The sequence below is a fragment of the Heterodontus francisci genome, unplaced genomic scaffold (assembly GCF_036365525.1).
Source record: "Heterodontus francisci isolate sHetFra1 unplaced genomic scaffold, sHetFra1.hap1 HAP1_SCAFFOLD_59, whole genome shotgun sequence".
In the NCBI taxonomy this organism is placed as follows: Eukaryota; Metazoa; Chordata; class Chondrichthyes; order Heterodontiformes; family Heterodontidae; genus Heterodontus; species Heterodontus francisci.
The window spans coordinates 9,783,326-9,806,972 of record NW_027140758.1 but is presented as its reverse complement, the minus strand read 5'-3'; the positions used below and the strand labels follow the sequence as shown (position 1 = coordinate 9,806,972).

At 45.2% G+C, this 23,647-nt stretch overlaps 1 non-coding gene across 1 annotated transcript; it reads right to left on the bottom strand.

The window, feature by feature from the left end:
• Positions 1-14,628: 14,628 nt before the first annotated feature.
• On the bottom strand, positions 14,629-14,717 carry trnar-ucg (transfer RNA arginine (anticodon UCG)). The gene is given in 2 exon segments: positions 14,629-14,664; positions 14,681-14,717. It is a non-coding gene; the product is annotated as a tRNA-Arg (tRNA).
• Positions 14,718-23,647: the final 8,930 nt, after the last annotated feature.

Here is a 23,647-nt window from a genome sequence, read left to right as displayed (position 1 = left end):
TTTCTTTTCTTCCTTCTTCCCATCAGTTTCTCTTTTCTGTCCCAATTTAATCTGCTGTTTTATCCATTCCAATCATAATTCAACATTCCAATCAAATCTATGTGTTATTCCACAGTGTCTCTCCATGTGTTTTATTCTGTTGTATTCTCTCACAGTCTGTTTGATGATCAATTTTACATCTCACTCTCTGTTCTGGTGAAGATCAGAAGCAGTGTTATCTGTTTGCAACACCCGACAAGTCGGCCTGAGGCTGTGTCTCATCGATAATGTGGAGTTCGGAACATAGGAACATCGGAGCAGGAGTCGGCCATTCAGCCCATCGAGCCTGCCCCACCATTCAATATGATCATGGCTGATCATCCACTTCAATGCCCTTTTCCCCACACTTTCCTCATATTCCCTTATGTCATTTGTATCTAGAAATCTATCAATCTCTGCTTCAAACATACTCAATGACTGAGCTTCCACAGCCCTCTGGGGTACAGAATTCCAAAGATTCACAACCCTCTGAGTAACAACATTTCTCCTCATCTCTGTCCTAAGTGGCTTGCCCCTTATTTTGAAATTGCGTCCCCTGGTTCTCGACACCCCAACCAGGGGAAACATCTTAGCTGCATCTACCCTGACTGTCCTTTAAATATTTTGTAGGTTTCAATGAGATCACCTCTCATTCTTCAAAACTCTACACAATAGAGCCCCAGTTTCCCCAATCTCTCCACATCGGACAGTTCCACCATCCCAGGAACAAGTCTGATGAACCTTCTTTGCAGTCTATCTATGGCAATAATATCCTTCCTAAGGCAAGGGGACCAAAACTGCACACAGTACTCCAAGTGCAGTCTAACCAAGGTTCTATACAATTGAAGCAAGAATTCACTACTCCTGTACTCAAATCCTCTTGCGATAAAGGCCAACATACTATTAGCCTTCCTAATTGCTTGCTGCACCTGCATGTTAGCTGTCAGTGACTTATTGACATGGACACCCAGGTCTCCCTTATACTCCATACCTCAGTTAATAAAGGAAAGGACCTGCTGAACCACCTTATTGACCTGTACTGCTACTTCAGGGATCTGTGGACATTCACTCCAACGTCCCTCACTTCCTCTGCACCATTCAGTGTTCTCCCATTAATTGTGTATTCCTTTGCCTTTTTTGACGCCTGCTCTCGCTGTTCCCTGCTCTCCGAGTGAACTCTTGCTCCCTCTCTCTCCTGGGCTCTTTATGCTCTACTCTGCTCTCACTGTTTCCCGCTCTCTTAATGTATCAATATTTGTTTGCCTTGTGTTTAATTTAAAATATGGATTAACTGTATTTTACAGTTGTAGGTTTTATTTGGTAATCCTGTGCAAGTTGTGGATTGGTATTCAATATTCAGCTCTGTGAAAACGATTGTGAATGAAAATATAACTTTCAATCTTATACATGGGCTGGTCTGCAAGCTCCAAGTCCTTCATTTTGTAGTAATGGCTTGATACTGTATCTTTCAGTCTTAATCTCTGTGGGATTTTTGAACTGGTATGTAATGCATAACTTGGTCTAACGTTCTGATGTACATTATTGGGATTCATAGGATCATAGGAAATAGGGGCATTAGGCCATTCAGCCCATCTAGCCTGCTCCAACATTCAAACAGATCGTGACTGATCATCTACCTCTACGCCATTTTTCTCTGCCATCTCCATATCCCTTGATCTTGTTAGTATTTAGAAATCTATCGATTTATGTCTTGAATATGTTCAATGATTGATCTTCCACAGCCCTCTGGGATAAAGAATTCCACAGATTTCTCACCCTCTGAGTAAAGAAATTCCTGCTCATCTCAGTCTGCCATTATTCTGAGACTGTGTCCCCTTGTTCTGGACTCACTAGACAGAGGAAACATCCTATCCATATCTACCCTGTGACACCCTGTAAGAAATTTGCCTGTTTCAATGAGATCACTTCTCACTCTTCAATACTCTAGAGAATTTAGGCCCAGTTTCTGCAGTCTCTCATCATAAGACAATCCCACCATCCGAGGGGATGAGACCAGTGAATCTCTGTTGCACTCCCTCTGTGACAAGTCTATCCTTCCTTAGATAAGGAAACCAAAATTGTACAGAATACTCCAGGTGCGGTCTCATCTAGACTTCATACATCTTTACTCATGTACTCAAATACGCTTTCAATGAAGCCAACATACCATTTGCCTTCCTAATTGCTTGCTGCACCTGCATACGAGCTTTTAGTGTCTCATGAACAAGGACACCCAGGTGACTTTGGACATCGACACTTCCCAGCCTCTCACCATTTAAGAAATACTCTGTCTTTCTGTTTATTCTACCAAAGTGGAGAACTTCACACTTATTCACATTATATTCCATATGCCATGTTCTTGCCCATTCATTTAACCTGTCCAAATCCCCTTGAAGCCTCCTTGCATTCATTCTGTACCTTTCAATCAGGTAAATTTTGTCTGTTCTATTTCAGATTTTATATTTAAAATGTCACCATGGTGACAGAGTTTATTTGGATCTGATAGTGAGTTTGTTTTTGGACTGTGATTGATGTATCAACCTGTCAGCTGTACTGAATTGGAGTGAAATAGAAACAACTTCTGTCTCTCCTGCTGTTGTTTGACTGTTGGATTGAAAATGTGTCACTCTTGACTTTGGGATCAGTGTCTGTCTGACTACTTATTTTGTTTGCTCCAGTGGAACTGATGAACTGGCAGTATCTCTGTGCTTTGGGAGTGATCCTGTACCGACTGTGTGTTGGAATGAGCACGCTGCACTTTTCCTTGTGTCCAAGAATCACCACATCCAGTCAGGTTCCTTCATGTATTTTCCTGCAGGAATGAAAGAACTGGTGAGGTAGAAGATACAAAAGCGATCAATGTAATCGTCCCAATAATAATCATTATGAGCAATCACAAAATGAAAACCAGGAACACAAACAGTGTCAGTGTCTGACTCCACTGCAGTACTGCAGCATTCAGCTTCTGTTTACCAGGTGTTTGCAGTGGTTTTACAACAAGTTTGTGACATTCAGAAACAACACAAGCCCTGCACTGCTCAATGACTGGGACTGTCCGATAGAGCAGTGACCTTTACACAGTCACATTTCTATTTCAACGGAAAACAAGCAGCCACTATTTAAAATGTGCCTTTCACACTTCTCACCTGGTGTCTGCAATAAATGCTCTTTGTCTAACTGTCCACATCGTTATTTTGCGGCTATTTTTCCCCCCACTGTTCACGATCCAACAAACAGTGAGAGACTGGAACTAAAGCAGGAAAATTCCCTCAATAGTGATTTCTTCCCATTGTGTCTCCCTGAGCCTGTACAGACACTGTCCGAGAATGAACTCTCCCTTCCCCGTGTCCCCGGCTCACTCCATGTTCCGGGAGCAGCTCCTGCTCAACAGTGTATGTTCCAAACACTCCCCGACTCCCCCTCAACTTCCCACCACTCAATGCTAATCTCTGAGCACATCTGCGGACACGCTCCCAAAGCAGTGGCTGCTGGAAGCAGATGCTGTTTGTTCCCTTCCCCCGGGCCCGGGAAGTCTCCATTAGCAGCTGATTTAAAGCATCTTCCCCTGATTGAGTGAATGGCCTCACAGGCTGGGTTGGGGAAGGATGCGCATGCGCTCCACTCCTCATTGTGACGTCCCACTGGGGGCGGGGCTACATCGCGCGTGCGCAGATCTTTGCAGCAATTCAGCATTCAAACATCAATGGGAACTTTCCCCATTTCACCCTCATCAAAGTCCCAAAGAAAGTGAAGAGGGGCTTGGACTGGAGGGAGGGAGGGGCGGGGTAGGGGGAACCTAGAACCCAGAAAGCTGCCTACTTGCCCCATTTAGATGCTCAATTTGCGGTCATTCCCTGCAGGGGGTTTGTTATTATTGAGCCCCTCCTGGTAAAACAATCCGATAGAAAGAGGGGAGAAAGGAGGGAGCCGGTGTGTTTGCTGGGACCTTGCAGAATTCATTTCAGCAGCAAAAGTCCCGGGTTATATTAACCCGAGTGAAACACGCTGTCAGTGAGAGGAAAACCGAACGGCCCTTTTCATCTTTTCATTGGAAACAAAGTAGAGCCGGAAGTGCGGCGAGCAGAGCAGACACACAAGCTCAATGACAGGAGAGCTCGGCCGTCCCTGAGTTTCAGCTCCCGGCTCTTCCATTTCCTCATCCACACTGTCTTTACTGTGGATGTTCAGGGGTTCCTTGTCGGATCTGAGGACTGTTTCCATTAAACATTCTGAGCCAGGAGATCCACACACTCTCTGTTATCAAGATTTATGGGCAGGAATGTTTCAAAACTTTGTCTATTAAATCATTGTATTATTCACAGAACTAATGAGGCAATCGGTTCATGATTCAGGTCTTGAACTTGGTTTGGGTAGACCTAAAACTGAGAGCTTCAGCACCTTTCCACTTCATCGCTACTGGCTGTGTGGCCGAATGGATAAGGTGTCTGACTTCGGTGTATTTAACGAGGTTATCAGAAGATTGTCGGTTCGAATCCTGCCACGGTCATTTTGGGCGATCAGTGTTTCGCACCGCAGCCTCACAGCTCCAGCGACCCGTGTTCAGTACCTGTGCGCAGTTTGAGTTCTTCCTGTGACTGCGTGGGTTTCCTCGCACAGCCAAAGACTTGCAGATTGATCGGTAAATTGGCCATTGTAAATTGCCCCCAGTGCAGGCAGGTGGGAGAAGAATAGTGGGGCTGTGATCGGGAATATGGGATTAATGCAGGATTAGGATAAATGGGTGGTTGTTGGTCGGCACAGACTTGATGGGCCGAAGGGCCTGTTTCAGTACTGCATCTATTAATAAATAACTGATTTTTTTGATGAAGTAACAGAATGGTTGATGAAGGGAAAGCAATGGATGTTGTCTATATGGATTTTAAGAAAGCGTTTGACAAACTACCACATAAAAGGCTGGGGAACAAAACTCAGGCTCCTGGAATAGGAGGGTCAGTATCTGCTTAGATTAAAAAATGTATGAAATATCAAAAAAAGTGAGTTGTGATATTTAGTTGTTTTTCAGAATGGAAGATGGTGAACAGTGATGTCCACAAGGGTCAGTGTCAGGACCACCATATATATAAATGACTTGAATATTGGAATCACAGAATCACAGAATTGTTACTACACATTCACAATGCTTCCAATTTTCGTATCATCCAGAAACTTTGAAATTCTGCCCAGTACACCAAAGTCTAGGTCATTAATATATATCAGGAAAGGCAAGGGTCCCAACACTGACTCCTGGGGAACTCCACAACAAACCTTCCTCTAGCCTGAAGAACATCCATTGATCACTACTCTTTGTTTCCTGTCACTCAGCCAATTCCAAGTCCATGTTACTACTGTCCCTTTTATTCCATGAGTTATAACTTTGTTCACAAGTCTGTTGTGTTGCATTGTATCAAACTCCTTTTGAAAGTCAATAAAAGCAAAATACTGCAGATGCTAGAAATCGGAAATATAAACAAAAAGTGCTGGAAATACTCAGCAGGTCTGGCAGCATCTGTGGAGAGAGAAGCAGAGTTAACATTTCAGGTCAGTAACCTTTCAGATGCCGCCAGACCTTTTGAAAGTCCATGTGGACCACATCAACAGCATTGCCCTCATCAACCCTCTCTGTTACCTCATCAAAAAACTCCAGAAGGACAGTTAAACATGATTTTCCCTTAAGAAATCCATGCTGGCTTTCTTGAATTAACCCACATTTGTCCATGGGACTATTAATTTTGTCCCGAATTATTCTTTCGAGAAGTTTTCCCACCACCAAAATTGAACTGACTGGGGAGTGAGACGAGGTGAGTTGCTCTAACAGAGAGCCAGCACGGGTTCGACAGGCCGAATGACCTCCTTCTGTGCTTTAGCCATTCTATGATTGTATGATTCTAGCAACAACTGTTGGTGGAGAGGCAGTGATGCAGGAATGGGTTGACAGAAAGGGGAAAGTCTGGGCTGGTGTGTGTTTGCAGCATTTGCAGCTTGTGTTCGGGTTTGTGAATAAAGGTGATTTGGAAGCTGTGTTCCAAATTGAAGTGTTTATTGGAAGCAAGAAGTTGATGTAAATAAAGAGTAAAACGTGTTCAGATGAAGCGTGGTGTGAATGTGGATAGCAGTAAATATAGTGTTGGTGAATTATTTGTGTTAATCAACTTCCACTGCGCCCTCTGCTGCAGGCTGCTGTTTATATCCAGCTGTGTATTAGTGCTGTGTGTTAGCGAGATAAATGTTTGTTTCAACGCTGTTTACAAAGCAATAGCATTGCACTCAAACAGTCCCAGACATAGCAACACACATACAAAAGCAAAATACTGCAGATGCTGGAAATCTGAAACATAAACAGAAAATGCTTGAAATGGTCAGCAGGTCTGGCAGCATCTGTGGAGAGAGAACAAAGTTAATGTGAGCTACGGAAACAGACATGAACTGTTAACTGTTTCTTTCTCCACAGATGCTGCCAGACCGACTGAGCATTTCCAGCATTTTCTGTTTTTATTACAGCAACACAGGTGTTGGGAGGCTCAACCTGGCTACACAATGTTACAAAGACGCTGAGTCACACAATCGACAACGGGACAGAGAGAAAAACACACAGAAAACCAATAGACTGTGAGGAAGCAAAACTGAGGGACAGAGAGAGAGAGACAACGAGACTGAGATGGAGAAACGTGATTGTATTCTCCCTGTTGTCTAAAGGTATTTCCTGGTGTGTAAATATATTTTCTGTTGTGTAAAGATGTACCCTGTTGTTGTGTAAAGGTTTTCCCTGTTACTGCTTTATTTTCTGTGACTGACCGTCTCCTCAGTGTGACCATTTGCCCTGGTTTTATTGTGGCCAACATCACCATTTGGTGGTGGAGCGGAGGCTCTGCAGGAAGGGGTTGACAAAGTGGGAGAGACTCGGCTGGTCCGTGTTTGCAGCTTGTGTTCGTGTGAGCAAAAGTGAGTTGTTGCTGATTGATGTGTTCACTGGAAGGAAAAAGCTGATTGCAATAGAGTGTCTTTGGAAGCATCTTGTTATTATGGGTAAATACTTGACGTTTTGAAAGTGAACTGTTTGTATTATTACTAAGCATAAATAGCAGAGAATGGTTTCGATCTATCAATCTCTGCGTTATGGGCCCAGCACGCTTCCGCTGCTGTTTTAAATTGTAGCTGCCTGTTAGTGAAATATGTTCATTTCCCCAATGTTTTTATAAAAATAGGATTGGAGTCGGATTACTCAAGAATCCCGGACTCAGCAACACACGTGCTGACGGACTCACCCTCACTGCACAATGACACAAAGACACAGAGTAACAGCACCGACAATGAGGCAGGCAGAGAAAGACACACAGAAAACCAGGAAGAGATTCTCAGGACCCAGAAAGGAACAGGCAGAGAAAGACACAGAAAACCGGGTAGAGATTATCAGGACCCAGAAAGGAACAGAAAGAGAAAGACACACAGAAAACCAGGAAGAGATTATCAGGACCCAGAAATGAACAGACAGAGAAAGGTAAAAGCAAAATACTGCGGATGCTGGAAATCTGAAACAAAAACAAGAAATGCTGGAATCACTCAGGAGGTCTGGCAGCATCTGTGGAAAGAGAAGCAGAGTCAACGTTTCGGGTCAGTGACCCTTTGACGTTTTGAAAGGTACAGAGAAAGGTACTGAGCAAACCAGCAAGACACAGCGAAAGACTGATGAACACCACTTGGAGGGAGCACTGAGGGTGGCAAGGGCACAGAATGTAGTCTGCCTGGGGGATTTCAATGTCCATCACCGTGAGTGGCTTGGTAGCACCACTACTGACCATGCTGGCCGAGTCCTAACGGACATAGCTGCTCGATTGGGTCTGCAGTAGGTGATGAGGGAACTAACAAGAGGGAAAAACATACTTGACCTCATCCTCACCAATCTGCCTGCCGCAGATGCATCAGTCCATGACAGTATTGGTAGGATTGACCACTGCACAGTCCTTGTGGAGATGAAGTCCTGTCTTCACATTGAGGATACCCTCTATCGTGTTGTGTGCCACTCCCACTGTGCTAAATGGGATAGATTTTGAACAGATCTAGCAATGTATAACTGGGCATCCATGAGGTGCTGTGGACCATTAGCAGCAGCAGAATTGTAGTCAACCACATTCTATAACCTCATGGCCCGGCATATTCCCCCACTCTAACATTACCAACAAGCTGGGGGATCAACCCTAATTCAATGAAGAGTGCAGGAGGGCATGCCAGGAGTAGCACCAGGCATACCTTGAAATGAGGCATCAGCCTGATGAAGCTACAGCCCAGGACTACTTTCATGCCAAACAGCAGAAGCAGCATGTAATAGGCAGGGCTAAGTGATCCCACAACCAACGGATCAGATCTACACCCTGCCACATCCAATGATGAATGGTGGTGGACAATTAAACAACCAACAGGAGGAAGTGGCTCCACAAATATCCCCAACCTCAATGATGGGGGAGCCCAGCACATCAGTGCAAAAGACAAGGATGAAGAATCTGAAACAATCTTCAGCCAGAAGTGCCGGGTTGATGATCCATCTCGGCCTCCTTCTGAAGTCCCCAGCATCACAGATGCCAGTCTTCAGCCAATTCGATTCACTCAACGTGATATCAAGAAACGACTGAAGGCACTGGATACAGCAAAGGCTACGGGCCCTGACAATATTCCGGCAATAGTACTGAAGTCCTGTGCTCCAGAACTTGTCGCGCCCCTAGCCAAGCTGTTCCAGTACAGCTACAACACTGGCATCTACCCGGCAATGTGGAAAATTGCCCAGGTATGTCCTGTACACAAATAGCAGGACAAATCCAACCCAGCCAATTGCTGCTGCATCAGTCTACTCTCAATCATCAGTATAATGATGGAAGATGTCATCGACAGTGATATCAAGTGGCACTTGCTTTGCAATAACCTGTTCAGTGACGCTCGGTTGGGTTCCGCCAGGGCCATTCAGCTCCTGACCTCATTACAGCCTTGGTTCAAACAAGGACAAAAGAGCTGAACTCAAGGGGTGAGGTGAGAGTGTCTGCCCTTGACATCAAAGTAGCATTTGACTGAGTATGGCATCAAGGAGCCAGAGCAAAACTGGAGTCAATGGGAATCAAGAGGAAAACTCTCCACTGGTTGGAATCGTACCTAGCACAAAGGAAAATGGTTGTGATTGTTGGAGGTCAATCATCTCAGCTCCAGGACATTACTGCTGGAGTTCCTTAGGGTAGTATCCTTGGCCCAACCTTCTTCACTACTTCATCAGTGACCTTCCTTCAATCATAAGGTCAGAAATGGGGATGTTCACTGATGATTGCAAAATTTAGCACCATTTGCGACTCCTCAGATACTGAAGCAGTCCATGTAGAAATGCAGCAAGACCTGGACAATATCCAGGCTTGGGCTGATAAGTGGCAAGTAACATTCGCGCCACACAAGTGCCAGGCAATGACCATCTCGAACAAGAGAGAATCTAACGATCTCCCATTGACATTCAACAGCATTACGATCGCTGAGTCCCCCACTATCAACTTCCTGGGGGTTCCCATTGACCAGAAACTGAACTGGAGTAGCCTTATAAATAGTGTGACTACATGAGCTGGTCAGAGGGTAGGAATCATGCGGTGAGTAACTCACCTCCTGACTCTCCAAGCCTGTCCACCATTTACAAGGCACAAGTCTGGAGTGTGATGGAATACTATCCACTTGCCCGGATGGGTGCAGCTCCAACAACATTCAGGAAGCTCGACACCATCCAGGACAAAACAACATGCTTGATTGGCACCTCGTCCACAACATTCACTCCCTTCACCACTGACGTACAGTGGCAGCAGTGTGTACCATCTACAAGATGCACTGCAACAATGCACCAAGGCTACTCAGGCAGCACCTTCCAAACCTGCATCCTCTACTGCCTAGATGGACAAGGGCAGCAGATGCATGGGAATACCACCACCTGAAAGTTCTCCTCCAAGCTACACATCATCCTGACTTGGAACTATATCGCTATTCCTTCACTGTCGCTGGGTAAAATTCCTGGAACTCCCTTCCTAATAGCACTGTGGGTGTACCGACCCCACATGGACTGCAGTGGTTCAAGAAGGAAGCTCACCACCACCTTCTCATGGGCAATTAGGGATGGACAATAAATGCTGGCCTGGCTGGCGACGTCCACATCCCATGAAACAAATAATTAAATGCAATAACAGCTCATCTCAATTCCTAGTATTTCTAAATCCCACCAGTCCAACAGAAGCTGAACAATTATTGCATGTTGTGATTGACGGTCTGGTCTGTAAACTGCACTGTATCACAGATTGCTGACATTTGCTAACTGGAAGTGAGAACTGCAAAATCGGGACAGTAGTTCACATAGTCTGTCAGTGTGAAAGAATCAGGCAATGTGAGGTAATAGAATTTGTCTGTAAATGTTACACTCATATTGCTTTATATTTTTATATTGAAAATAAAAGTAATCTTTTCGTTAAAATAGTGACATGTTGTCCAAACTTTGGTAGCCAGTTGTTTTCGTCTTGCACTCAGCAGGGCAATCCACAAGAGTACCAATTTAAGGGAAAACACCAACTTTCTTCTGTATGAGAAGAGAGTGCTGATTGGTTGGCAAGTGAACTCTGATTGGTCAAGGCATTGCCCTGTGGAATGAGCCAGTGAATGGCTGTCACTTATTTTGTTTAGCTGAAACTGGCACAATGTGTGTGCATGTTCTTTCTATCTGCAAAGAACAGGGCCCTGTGTATTAATATATGTAGTTTACAGTACACACCAGTGCACCACACTGCGAGCCCTACTGACAGTCTTAAATCGGTTGTCAGTGTAATTATTAGCACACTGAGAATTATTTTGCAAATGTTGTCCTATTGTGGAATCACATCTCATGTTGGATACTGTGTTTTGGGTTTTGCAAGCACGGGTTGGTTGGGTAGGGCCCATTGCGAACAGCGGAAGGGACATGTTATTTGATACAATCCGCCAGTTTCGGGATGTACGGTCTCGAAACCAAGCATCACACTGGTATTGAAATTCATAAATCACGTTACTTATTTGTGTGATAGGCAGGACGTCTCTTTTGCTTGACAGCAGCATCCTGTGAGTGGCGAACACCACACTTGTTGCTCCTGCATCGTTCCAGCAGGAAACAGCTCGCTTCACCTGTTACTCAAATACTGGGGATATATTACCTTTCCAGGGTAATTTGAGGGAGACCGGGCACTTTCCAGGGCTCAAAATGACAGCCTTCAGCCCGTTTATAAGTTTGTGTGATATACAGTGAGAAATGATCTGATCAGTGTAGCCATTGTAATGCAGGATGTCTTTGATTCTCCCTATTTCAGCATCAAGCTTGCATGGTGAGCAAATGGCTCAGCCCTATTTATGAGGTTGCTGATAAGACCAATCTTATAGCGCGTGGAACTGTAATAATCCCAACGCGTGTATTGACCAGTGAAGGTAGGTTTGCGGTAGACCGTGGTAGAAAACCCCTTAGCAGATTTCTCAACTAGTACATCAAGGAAAGGGAACTCATTTGACAGCTCCATTCCAAAGGTGAATTTGAGTGTAGGATGGAGCCCATGAAGACGTGCAAGGAAATTCTTTCACGCAGCTGCGGATTCAAATATCGCAAACGTATCATCTACATATTGGAAATATGCAAGAGGTCGGAGGTTAGGTGTCATTCCCTGAAAAACAGGTTTGTCATGGAATCCAACAAAGATGTTTGTGAGAGCTGGGCCGAGAGGGGATCCCATGGCAACACCAGCGATACATGGTGTCAATAAAAGTGAACTCAACTGTGCAAGTTGCCGAGTTCATAAGTTCAATGAATACTGATTCACACAATGGTGACGGGTCTAGATCACCATGATATAGCACTGCAGTGCAAATATCTATGGCTTCCTGAACTGGTACATTGGTGAATAGGCTAGCAATGTCAAATGAACACATGGACACGGCATTGCTATCGATTTGCAAGTCCTGTATGGTCTTCACAAATGTGAAGGAATCCTTCACTGTGCATGTGGAGAACTTGCTCAAAAACTGGTTGTCACAATTTGCCCAACCGTTTGGCAAATTCATTTCAGGATACTATTTACATTACTTCAAATAAAGAAAACCTAACTACACAAAGAACTGAGCACAACGCTGAAAGTTTCACAGCAAATAGCCAAATGGGAAATGGATGAAATACAGCAAGAAAAAGCCTAAAATACTGAAAACATTCAGCCAGTCCAGAAACAACTGTGGAGAAGAGAAGCTCGGGTTAGTGGTCCAGTTCTGTGACCCTTCTTTCGACCTGAAACATTGCTCCTACCTTCCTCTCTACACAGATACTGCTGGAACTGCTGAGTGTTTCCAGAATCTTCTGTTATTATTCAGATTTCCAGTGCGTGCAGTATTTCTCTTTTTGAAAATAAAATATTCCCTGAGAGGAATGGAACTTTACATAAAAAATAGGAGTAGGCCATTCGGACCGTCGAAATAGCTCTGCCATTCAATAAGATCACAGCTGATCTCCTACATCAACTCCATCTTACCACACGAGCACAGATCCCTTGATTCCCTTCGTATCCAAAAACCTATCGATCTCTCTCTTGGAGATACCCAATGATTGAGCATCCACATCTCTAGAGTCACAGAGAGATACAGCACTGAAAAAGGCCCTTCGGCCCACCGAGTCTTTGCCGACCAACAACCACCCATTTATACTAATCCTCCATTCATTCATATTCCCTACCACATTCCCACCATTCTCCTACGACCTATCTGCACTAGGGGCAATTTACAATGGTCAATTTACCTATCTACCTGCAAGTCTTTGGCTGTGGGAGGAAACTGGAGCACCCGGCGGAAACCCACGCGGTCACAGAGAAAACTTGCAAACTCCGCACAGGCAATACCCTGAACGGAACCGAGGTCACTGGAGCTGTGAGGCTGCGGTGCTAACCACTGTGCGTAGAGAATTCCAAAGATTCACAATGCTTTGAGTGAAAAAAAATTCTCCTCTTCTCAGTCCTAAATGATGGAGCCATTTATACTGAGACTGTGATTCCTAGTTCTAGATTCCCCAGCCAGAGGAAACATCCTCCCAGCATTTACCCAGTTAAATCCCTTAAGATTTTTAGGTGCCAGTAAGATTACCTCTCACTCTTCTAAATTCTGAGGAATATCGGCCTCGTCTACTCAATCTCTTCTCATGGGACAATCCCCTCATCCCAGGAAGCAATCGAGTGACACTTTGATACACTTCCTTTAAGGCAAGTATATCCTTCCTTAGAGAAGGGGACCAAAACTGTACACAGTGCTCCAGGTGTGATCTCACCAAGGCTCTGTCTAATTGCAGTCAAACTTCTTTATTCTTATAAAAACTCTTCACAATGTTGAACACAACTATTAACTGCCCCATTAACATCTCTGCTCTAAGAAGAAGGACCCCAGCTTCACACACCCCAGACCCCTATTCTTTCCACATTAGCTGAATTCCTGCATCTCTGATACATTCTAGTAAATCTCCTCTGCACCCTCTCTAAGGCCTAGACATTCCTGCTAAAGTGTGGAGCATGGAATTAGACACAACGCTCTAACTGAGGCCTATAACCAGTGAGATTTATAAAGGTTCAGCCTCAATTCCTTGTCTGTGTCCTGTACTCCCATTTCTGGTTTCTGACTCAAAGTCGGCTCAAAGCTGTTGAAACTGCCTGAAGAAACATTTCCACCCAACAAAGCGCTCGGAATGTGAGAAGGGACAAAGTGAGTGACCAAATACATCAACTCCAAGTAAAACTCCACCATGTAGTGAAAACACTCGAAACACAACGGGTCTTTTAAGAGCCACCCACAATCTCTCTGAAAAAGCTGCACCAACTTCTCTCTAGAATTGGTTTATTTCATTGGTTTTAATGCTCAGTAACTCTCTGGAACTTTCTCACTGTCTTTGTGTTTTCTGTTTCAATCTGGTATGGAGATTCTGGGAAGATGAGTTTCACTGCCTACGAGGATCTTTGTGGTTTTCCTGCAGAAACACAAAACAAAGTCTCTTTTCAGAGTCACCCACCGCCTCATAGGGACAGCAGTGACCTGGGAACGGGAGCTGGGGTGTGTTTTATGCCGGAAATAACAGTTCATGATTTATGTTGTGCTCTCGTTATATTCCAATCTCTGAATTGAGCCTTTCCACCACACCAGGGTCATGGGGAGAGTTTTCATCGTTTCTTTATCAAACGTACAGACGATGTTATAAAGTTGCTGATTTACCCAGATGGTGGATTCTCCCCTCACAGTGAAAAGTAACATCACACCTTTACATCTGCCCATTGTTTTTTAATTGAATAATTAGTCAAATGGAATTATTTGTGAAGTTATTTCCCCCGAGACGGTGTTTCCTGCAGTGAAACTGATCAGTTTCAGCTCAGTCATTCAGGGACCTGGAATTCCTGCAGTTTGAGCCCGCTGTCACCCCAACCCACTTCTGATTGGTCACCCTCTTCTCATAAAGTCAGTGACAGCACATGAGGAGGCCATTCGCCCCATCAAGTCCATGTCGGGTTTCCAATCTGTTCAGTCCCCGACTTGATCCCCAAAGCCCTGCATCATCCCTTTGGGTCAAAATGACCGTGACAGGACTCGAACCTGCATTCTTCTGATGACATCATCGCATATACCGAAGTTAGATGCTTTATCCATTAAGCCACACGGCCATTAGCTCTCAGAAATGTTTCAATCAGAGAACCTCGAAGCACAAAATACAAAAAATCATTGGTTGAACCTGTCAACCTGGCAGAATATTTGAATTTGTGAAAGCCGCCAATTTCACTGTGGAAAAGAAGTGATCGACTGGAAAAGTACATAAAAATCTATTTTCCCGTAGCGGTTTAAATAAACTTTTAAAACACAATTTTGCTTTTACCGACTCAAATTGCTGGTGCTATTTTATGAACAGCTTTATTTTGCCAATTTTCGTCAACTTCTCATCCGTAACTGACAGTAAAAGACTCCGTTCAGCAATCTTTCACACGACAAATAACTCAAACACAGTGTGGAAGTAATAAATTACAGACTATTGGTAATTCCCCTTCACACAGGCTTCAGGGGGACAGTGAGAAGCCACTGAAATAGTTGCTTCATCCTTTTAAAAGGTTCCCATTCTGTCCTGTTACTGACATGTTGGAATCAGATTTGTATTTAACAAGCAATTTCTGTGAAAACAAAATCCTCAACAGACCAGCTGGGAATCTGGGAATCACTGAAGTAAAATAAAAGGCTTTTGATTGAGAAGACGGGACCTTCTCACCAGCAGCCGGGTTACATTCCCCTCACATCCTTACACAGTGAGCTGCTCTTTCCCTCTAAAAATAGACAGCAGCAGTTGGAAGTTCAGTAAAAGGATCGGTTCATTGAAACAAGTTTCTGAGTGACAGGTGGTGCTGAATATTAATACAAGAAGGTCCTGGAATGGGAAACAAGTGTCCAGAGTGGGGTCTGAAATCAGGACAGGGAAATGGCCAGCACTGACACAGATCATTTCATTATTACATTGATATCTGACTGTCTATAAGGAGAAGCGAGTTAAACACATGATGGTGAAAGGAATGGAAGATGACGCTGGTTGTTCTAGATGAAGAGGGATAGACAGAGGTGTGGGTACAGCAGACTTCAGACAGTAATAAGCCCTTTCAGATACTGTGGGTGGATCTGAAAAGAGCCTTTGGGATAGGGAAAAAACTTGCCTTTCAGTGCAGCAGCTTTTTCGGGAGCAGCGTGTGAGCGAGTGAGCAGCTGGGAAAGTCCGTTTGAAAGTAAATTTAATTTCCTTTTGTTTTTCGGCGGAGGCCAGGGGGCTGCTGGGTAAGTAAAACACTATATATTTGGGCGGTTTAAAATAACTTTCCTTTCAGTGCAGCAGCTTTTTCGGGAGCAGCGTGTGAGCGAGTGAGAGGCTGGGAAAGTCCGTTTGAAAGTAAATTTAATTTCCTTCTGTTTTTCGGCGGAGGCCAGGGGGCTGCTGGGTAAGTAAAACACTATATATTTGGGCGGTTTCTGAACCCGAGACACCACACTTGTAGTGTCTCCCACCCGCCCTCCTCCTCTAACCAAAAAAAAGGACTCGGTGGGGTGTTTATAAGGTAAGGCTTTTTCGATTTCTCTGGTTTTATTGTGATTGGTAAAAACTTTTCGTTCCTTTTTCATTTAACTAAGTTTAAACTTAAGATTAAAAATGGCAGGAGATCTCAGACCCGTATCATGCTCCTCTTGCTCAATGTGGGAGCTCAGGGACATGGCTGATGACCCTGACTCCTTCACGTGCAGGAAGTGTGTCCAGCTGCAGCTCTTGTTAGACCGCATGAAGGCTCTCGAGCTGCGGATGGACTCACTTTGGAGCATGCGCGATGCTGAGGAGGTCGTGGATAGCACGTTTAGTGAATTGGTCACACCGCAGATTAGGATTGCTGAGGGAGAAAGGGAATGGGTGACCAAAAGGCAGAGAAAGAGCAGGAAGGCAGCGCAGGAGTCCCCTGCGGTCGTCTCCCTCCAAAACAAGTATACCGTTTTGGATACTGTTGAGGGAGATGGCTCACCAGGGGAAGGCAGCAGTAGCCAGGTCCATGGCACCGTGGCTGGCTCTGCTGTTCCGAAGGGCGGGAAAAAGAGTGGAAGGGCTATAGTCGTAGGGGATTCGATTGTAAGGGGAGTAGATAGGCGGTTCTGTGGTCGAAAACGAGGCTCCCGAATGGTATGTTGCCTCCCAGGTGCACGGGTCAGGGACGTCTCAGATCGGCTGCAGAACATTCTAAAGGGGGAGGGTGAACAGCCAGTTGTCATTGTGCACATAGGCACTAATGATATAGGTAAAAAAAACGGGATGAGGTCCTACATGCAGAGTTTAGGGAGTTAGGAGCCAAGTTAAAAAGTAGGACCTCAAAGGTAGTAATCTCAGGATTACCACCAGTGCCACGTGATAGTCAGAGTAAAAATGAAAGAATAGTCAGGATGAATGCGTGGCTTGAGAGATGGTGCAGGAAGGAGGGGTTCAGATTTTTGGGACATTGGGACCGGTTCTGGGGGAGGTGGGACTATTACAAATTGGACGGTCTACACCTGGGCCGGACTGGAACCAATGTCCTTGGAGGTGCTTTTGCTAACGCTGTTGGGGAGGGTTTAAACTAATGTGGCAGGGGGATGGGAACCAATTGAGGTCAGTTGACAGTAAGGAGGTAGTAACAAAAGCCTGTAAGGAACTAGATAATGAAGTCAGTGTGACTAAGGGGAAGAGCAGGCAAGGAGCAGATGATGAATATAAAGGGACTGGTGGTCTGAGGTGCATTTGTTTTAATGCAAGAAGTGTAGTAGGTAAGGCAGATGAACTTAGGGCTTGGATTAGTACCTGGGAGTATGATGTTATTGCTATTACTGAGACTTGGTTGAGGGAAGGGCATGATTGGCAACTAAATATCCCAGGATATCGATGCATCAGGTGGGATAGAGAGGGAGGTAAAAGGGGTGGAGGAGTTGCATTACTGGTCAAAGAGGATATCACAGCTGTGCTGAAGGAGGGCACTATGGAGGACTCGAGCAGTGAGGCAATATGGACAGAACTCAGAAATAGGAAGGGTGCGGTAACAATGTTGGGGCTGTACTACAGGCCTCCCAACAGCGAGCGTGAGATAGAGGTACAAATATGTAAACAGATTATGGAAAGATGTAGGAGCAACAGGGTGGTGGTGATAGGAGATTTTAATTTTCCCAACATTGACTGGGATTCGCTTAGTGTTAGAGGTCCAGATGGAGCAGAATTTGTAAGGAGCATCCAGGAGGGTTTTCTAGAGCAGTATGTAAATAGTCCAACTCGGGAAGGGGCCATACTGGACCTGGTGTTGGGGAATGAGCCCGGCCAGGTTGTTGAAGTTTCAGTAGGGGACTACTTTGGGAATAGTGATCACAATTCCGTAAGCTTTAAAATACTCATGGACAAAGACGAGAGTGGTCCTAAAGGAAGAGTGCTAAATTGGGGGAAGGCCAACTATACCAAAATTCGGCAGGAGCTGGGAAATGTAGATTGGGAGCAGCTGTTTGAAGGTAAATCCACATGTGATATGTGGGAGGCTTTTAAAGAGAGGTTGATTAGCGCGCAGGAGAGACATGTTCCTGTGAAAATGAGGGATAGAAAGGGCAAGATTAGGGAACCATGGATGACAGGTGAAATTGTGAAACTAGCTAAGAGGAAAAAGGAAGCATACATTAGGTCAAGGCGGCTGATGAAAGACGAAGCTTTGAAAGAATATCGGGAATGTAGGACCAATCTGAAACGAGGAATTAAGAGGGCTAAAAGGGGTCATGAAATATCTTTAGCAAACAGGGTTAAGGAAAATCCCAAAGCCTTTTATTCATATATAAGGAGAAAGAGGGTAACTAGAGAAAGGATTGGCCCACTAAAGGACAAAGGAGGAATGTTATGCTTGGACTCAGAGAAAATGGGTGAGATTCTAAACGAGTAATTTGCATCGGTATTCACCGAGGAGAGGGACATGACGGATGTTGAGGTTAGGAACAGATGTTTGATTACTCTAGGTCAAGTCGGCATAAGGAGGGAGGAAGTGTTGGGTATTCTAAAGGGCATTAAGGTGGACAAGTCCCCAGGTCCGGATGGGATCTATCCCAGGTTACTGAGGGAAGCGAGAGAGGAAATAGCTGGGGCCTTAACAGATATCTTTGCAGCATCCTTAAACACGGGTGAGGTCCCGGAGGACTGGAGAATTGCTAATGTTGTCCCCTTGTTTAAGAAGGGTAGCAGGGATAATCCAGGTAATTATAGACCGGTGAGCCTGACGTCAGTGGTAGGGAAGCTGCTGGAGAAGATACTGAGGGACAGGATCTATTCCCATTTGGAAGAAAATGGGCTCATCAGTGATAGGCAACATGGTTTTGTGCAGGGAAGGTCATGTCTTACCAACTTAATAGAATTCTTTGAGGAAGTGACAAAGTTGATTGATGAGGGAAGGGCTGTCGATGTCATATACATGGACTTCAGTAAGGCGTTTGATAAGGTTCCCCATGGCAGGCTGATGGAGAAAGTGAAGGCGCTTGGGGTCCAAGGTGTACTAGCTAGATGGATAAAGAACTGGCTGGGCAACAGGAGACAGAGAGTAGCAGTAGAAGGGAGTTTCTCAAAATGGAGACGTGTGACCAGTGGTGTTCCACAGGGATCCGTGCTGGGACCACTGTTGTTTGTGATATACATTAATGATTTGGAGGAAAGTATAGGTGGACTGATTAGCAAATTTGCAGACGACACTAAGATTGGTGGAGTAGCAGATAGTGAAGGGGACTGTCAGAGAATACAGCAGAATATAGATAGATTGGAGAGTTGGGCAGAGAAATGGCAGATGGAGTTCAATCAGGGCAAATGCGAGGTGATGCATTTTGGAAGATCCAATTCAAGAGTGAACTATACAGTAAATGGAAAAGTCCTGGGGAAAATTGATGTCCAGAGAGATTTGGGTGTTCAGGTCCACTGTTCCCTGAAGGTGGCAACGCAGGTAAATAGAGTGGTCAAGAAGGCATACGGCATGCTTTCCTTCATCGGACGGGGCATTGAGTACAAGAGTTGGCAGGTCATGTTACAGTTGTATAGGACTTTGGTTCGGCCACATTTGGAATACTGCGTACAGTTCTGGTCGCCACATTATCAAAAGGATGTGGATGCTTTGGAGAGGGTGCAGAGGAGGTTCACCAGGATGTTGCCTGGTATGGAGGGCGCTAGCTATGAAGAGAGGTTGAGCAGATTAGGATTATTTTCATTAGAAAGACGGAGGTTGAGGGGGGACCTGATTGAGGTGTACAAAATCATGAGAGGTATAGACAGGGTGGATAGCAAGAGGGTTTTTCCCAGAGTGGGGGTTTCAATTACTAGAGGACACGAGTTCAAAGTGAAAGGGGAAAAGTTTAGGGGGGATATGCGTGGAAAGTTCTTTACGCAGAGGGTGGTGGGCACCTGGAACGCATTGCCAGCGGAGGTGGTAGATGCGGGCACGATGGAGTCTTTTAAGATGTATCTAGACAGATACATGAATGGGCAGGAAGAAAAGAGATACAGAACCTGAGAAAATAGGCGACATGTTTAGAGAGAGGATCTGGATCGGCGCAGGCTTGGAGGGCCGAAGGGCCTGTTCCTGTGCTGTAATTATCTTTGTTCTTGTTCTTTGTTCTCTTTGTTTAAAAACCCTCAAATAGCGACCTTGTAATTGGTTAGGTTACTAATGTTTTAGTTAGTGTAATTTATGAATAATTACTAATTAGAAAGTGCTGTTTGGACAGAGTGTAAAGCTGTGAGTTGATGTGTGAGGGACTTCACTGACTAGGGGAAGGAGGTGCTCTTTGGTCTCTTCTCTTCTGCCTTTTCAGCCTCCATGGTACAGGGGAAGAAGCTGATCGGTGAGTAGCTGGTAAATTATTCTACTTATTACACTTATTACACGAGCAATAATGAGTTTGTAAAGCTAAGTAATGGCAGGGCAGCTCGAAAAGTAAAAGTTCTAAATTGGGGGAAGGCAAATTTTACAAAACTGAGAGGTGATTTGGTGGATGTGGACTGGATACAACTACTTGAAGGAAACCCAAAGATGTTTTATCAGTCCATTAAGAGCAAGCGGATAACTAAGGAAAGGGTATGGCCTATCAGAGATGTACAAGGGAACTTCTGTGTAGATCCAGAAGATGTGGGCGGGGTTCTTAATGAGTTTTTTGTCTCTGCCTTCACAAAGGAGAGGGATGATGCAGACAGTGTAGTAAAAGAAGAGGAGTGTGAAATATTAGATACGATAAGCATAATGAGAGTGGAAGTACTAGAGGGTCTGACATCTTTGAAAATGAATAAATCACCAGGGCCAGATGGTTTGCATCTGAGGTTGTTAAAGGAAGCCAAGGAGTAAATAGTGGATGCGCTGAGGATCATCTTCAAATCCTCACTGGATATGGGGGAGGTGCCGGAGGATTGGAGGTCTGCGAACGTTGTACTATTATTTTAAAAGGATGTGGTAAGTCTGACCTCAGTGGTGGGTATATTATTCAAATCAATTCTGAGGGACAGGATAAACTACCACTTGGAAAGACATGGATTAATCAGGGATAGTCAGCATGGATTTGTTAAGGTAAGGTCATGTCTCACTAACTTGATTGAGTTTTTTGAGGAAGTAACAAGGAACATTGATGAGGATAGTGCGGTGGATGTGGTTTACATGGATTTTAGTAAGGCATTTGATAAGGTCCCACATGGCAGTCTGGTCAGTAAAATGAAAGCCCATGGGATACAGGGGAATGTGGCAGGTTGGATCCAAAATTGACTCAGTGGCAGAAAACAAAGGATAGTAGTCAACGGATGTTTTTGCGAATGGAAAGCGGTTTCCAGTGGCGTTCCACAGGGTTCAGTGTTGGGTCCCTTGCTGTTTGTGGTGTATGTTACCACACGGGCAGCACAGTGGCGCAGCGGTTAGCCCCGCAGCCTCACAGCTCCAGCGACCCGGGTTCAATTCTGGGTACTGCCTGTGTGGAGTATGTAAGTTCTCCCTGTGTCTGTGTGGGTTTCCTCTGGGTGCTCCAGTTTCCTCCCACATGCCAAAAACCTGCTGGTTGATACTTTAATTGGCCATTATAAATTGTCCCTAGGTCGGTGGTAGGGAAGTAGAGGGACAGGTGGGGATGTGGTAGGAATATGGAATTAGTATAGGATTAGTATAACATGGATGGTTGATGGTCGGCACAGACTCGGTGGGCCGAAGGGCCTGTTTCAGTGCTGTATCTCTTTAAAAAAAAATAATTATTTGGAATTAAATGTGGGAGCTATGATTGGGAAATTTGCTGATGACACAAAAATTGACCGTGTAATTGATAGTGAGGAGGATGGCTGTCGACTTCAGAATGAGATGAATGGATTAGTTGAGTGGGCAGTAAAATGGCAAATAGAATTCAATCTGGAGAAGTGTGAGGTAATGCATTTGGGCAGGGCAAACAAAGCAAGGGAATACACAATAAACGGGAAGATATTGAGATGGGTAGAAGAAGTGAGAGACTTTGGAGTGCATGTCCACAGGTCCCTGAAAGTGACAGGATAGGTAGATAGAGTGGTGAAGAAGGCATATGGAATGCTTTCCTTTCTTGGTCGACAAAAGCAGGGATGTAATGCGAGAACTGTTTAAAACGGTGGTTTGGCCACAGCTGGAGTATTGCGTACAGTTCTGGTCATCACATTACAGAAAGGACATAATTGCTGTGGAGAGAGTACAGAGGAGATTTACAAGAATGATACTGTGGGTGGCTCTGAAAAGAACCTTTGGGTATTTGATAAAATCCTGGCAGATTGCCTTGGTTTTGGTGCCCGGAGCGCTGGTTTTCTTGGGCAGCAGAATGCCCCAGATATTAGGCAGCACCCAGCCCGGAGTGATGGTCACCCCTCCCAGCAGCTTGGTGAGCTCCTCGTCATTCTGGACAGCCAGCTGTAGGTGTTTGATGATGTTGCGGGTCTTCCTGTTGTCCTGGGCCGCGTTACTGGCCAACTCGAGGATTTCAGCGGTCAGATACTCGAGCACAGCAGCCAGATAGACCGGGGCTCCGGCACCCACACGCTCAGCATAGTTGCCCTTTCTCAGGAGCCTGTGAACACGGCCCACCAGGAACTGCAGTCCAGCCCGGGAGGAGCGAGACTTGGCCTTGGACCGAGCTTTCCCGCCGGTCTTTCCTCTTACAGACTTTTCTTTTCCAAAAATAGACTTGAGGACATTCCGTGCAGACCACTGCCTGATGGATTGGTGGTCAAAGGTGTTTTTCCACACAAACATTTCCACGAACGCACAGTCCAACTGGATGGAGCGTTCCGTGGCAATGTCACCAGATCCATCCTTCGCAACACCGGGGTCAGATAGAACCTCAGCACGTAGTGACACTTGGTGTTTGCATACTGGGGCTCTACGCACAGCTTGATGCAGCCACATACTAAGGCGGCCATCAGGTTGAGGGCCACGTTGAGTACATTTTTTCGCCTTTATCCAGAGGTTTGAACATCGTGTCCCTCTGGACCCTGTCCATTTTGCGTCTTCAGATAAAGCGGGAAATGGCTCGGGTGATCGCCACAGCACAGGAGTGGGGTATGGGCCAGACCTGTGCCACTTACAGCAACAACGTGAGCACCTTGCACCTGATGACCAGGTTCTTACCCATAATAGAGAGAGATCGCTGCTCCCACTTGCTCAGTTTATGTTGTACCCTGGCTACTCGCTCCTCCCAGATTTTGGTGCATGTCCCGGCAATGACAAACCATATCCCCAGCATCTTCAGGTAGTCTGACCTGACAGTGAAGGGGACAAAGGATCGGTCATCCCAGTTTCCAAGGAACATGGCCTCGCTCTTGCCATGGTTAACATTGGCTCCCGAATCCAGTTCGAACTGGTCGCAGATGCTCATCAGTCTGTGAATGGACAGCGGATCCGATCAGAATACTGCAACATCATCCATGTACAGGGAGGCTTTGACCTGAGTGACTCCACTGCCTGGGATTGTCACCCCTCTTATGCCCGCATCCTTCCAAATAGACTCAGCAAAGGGTTCGATACAGCAAACACACAAGGCAGGGGAAAGAGGA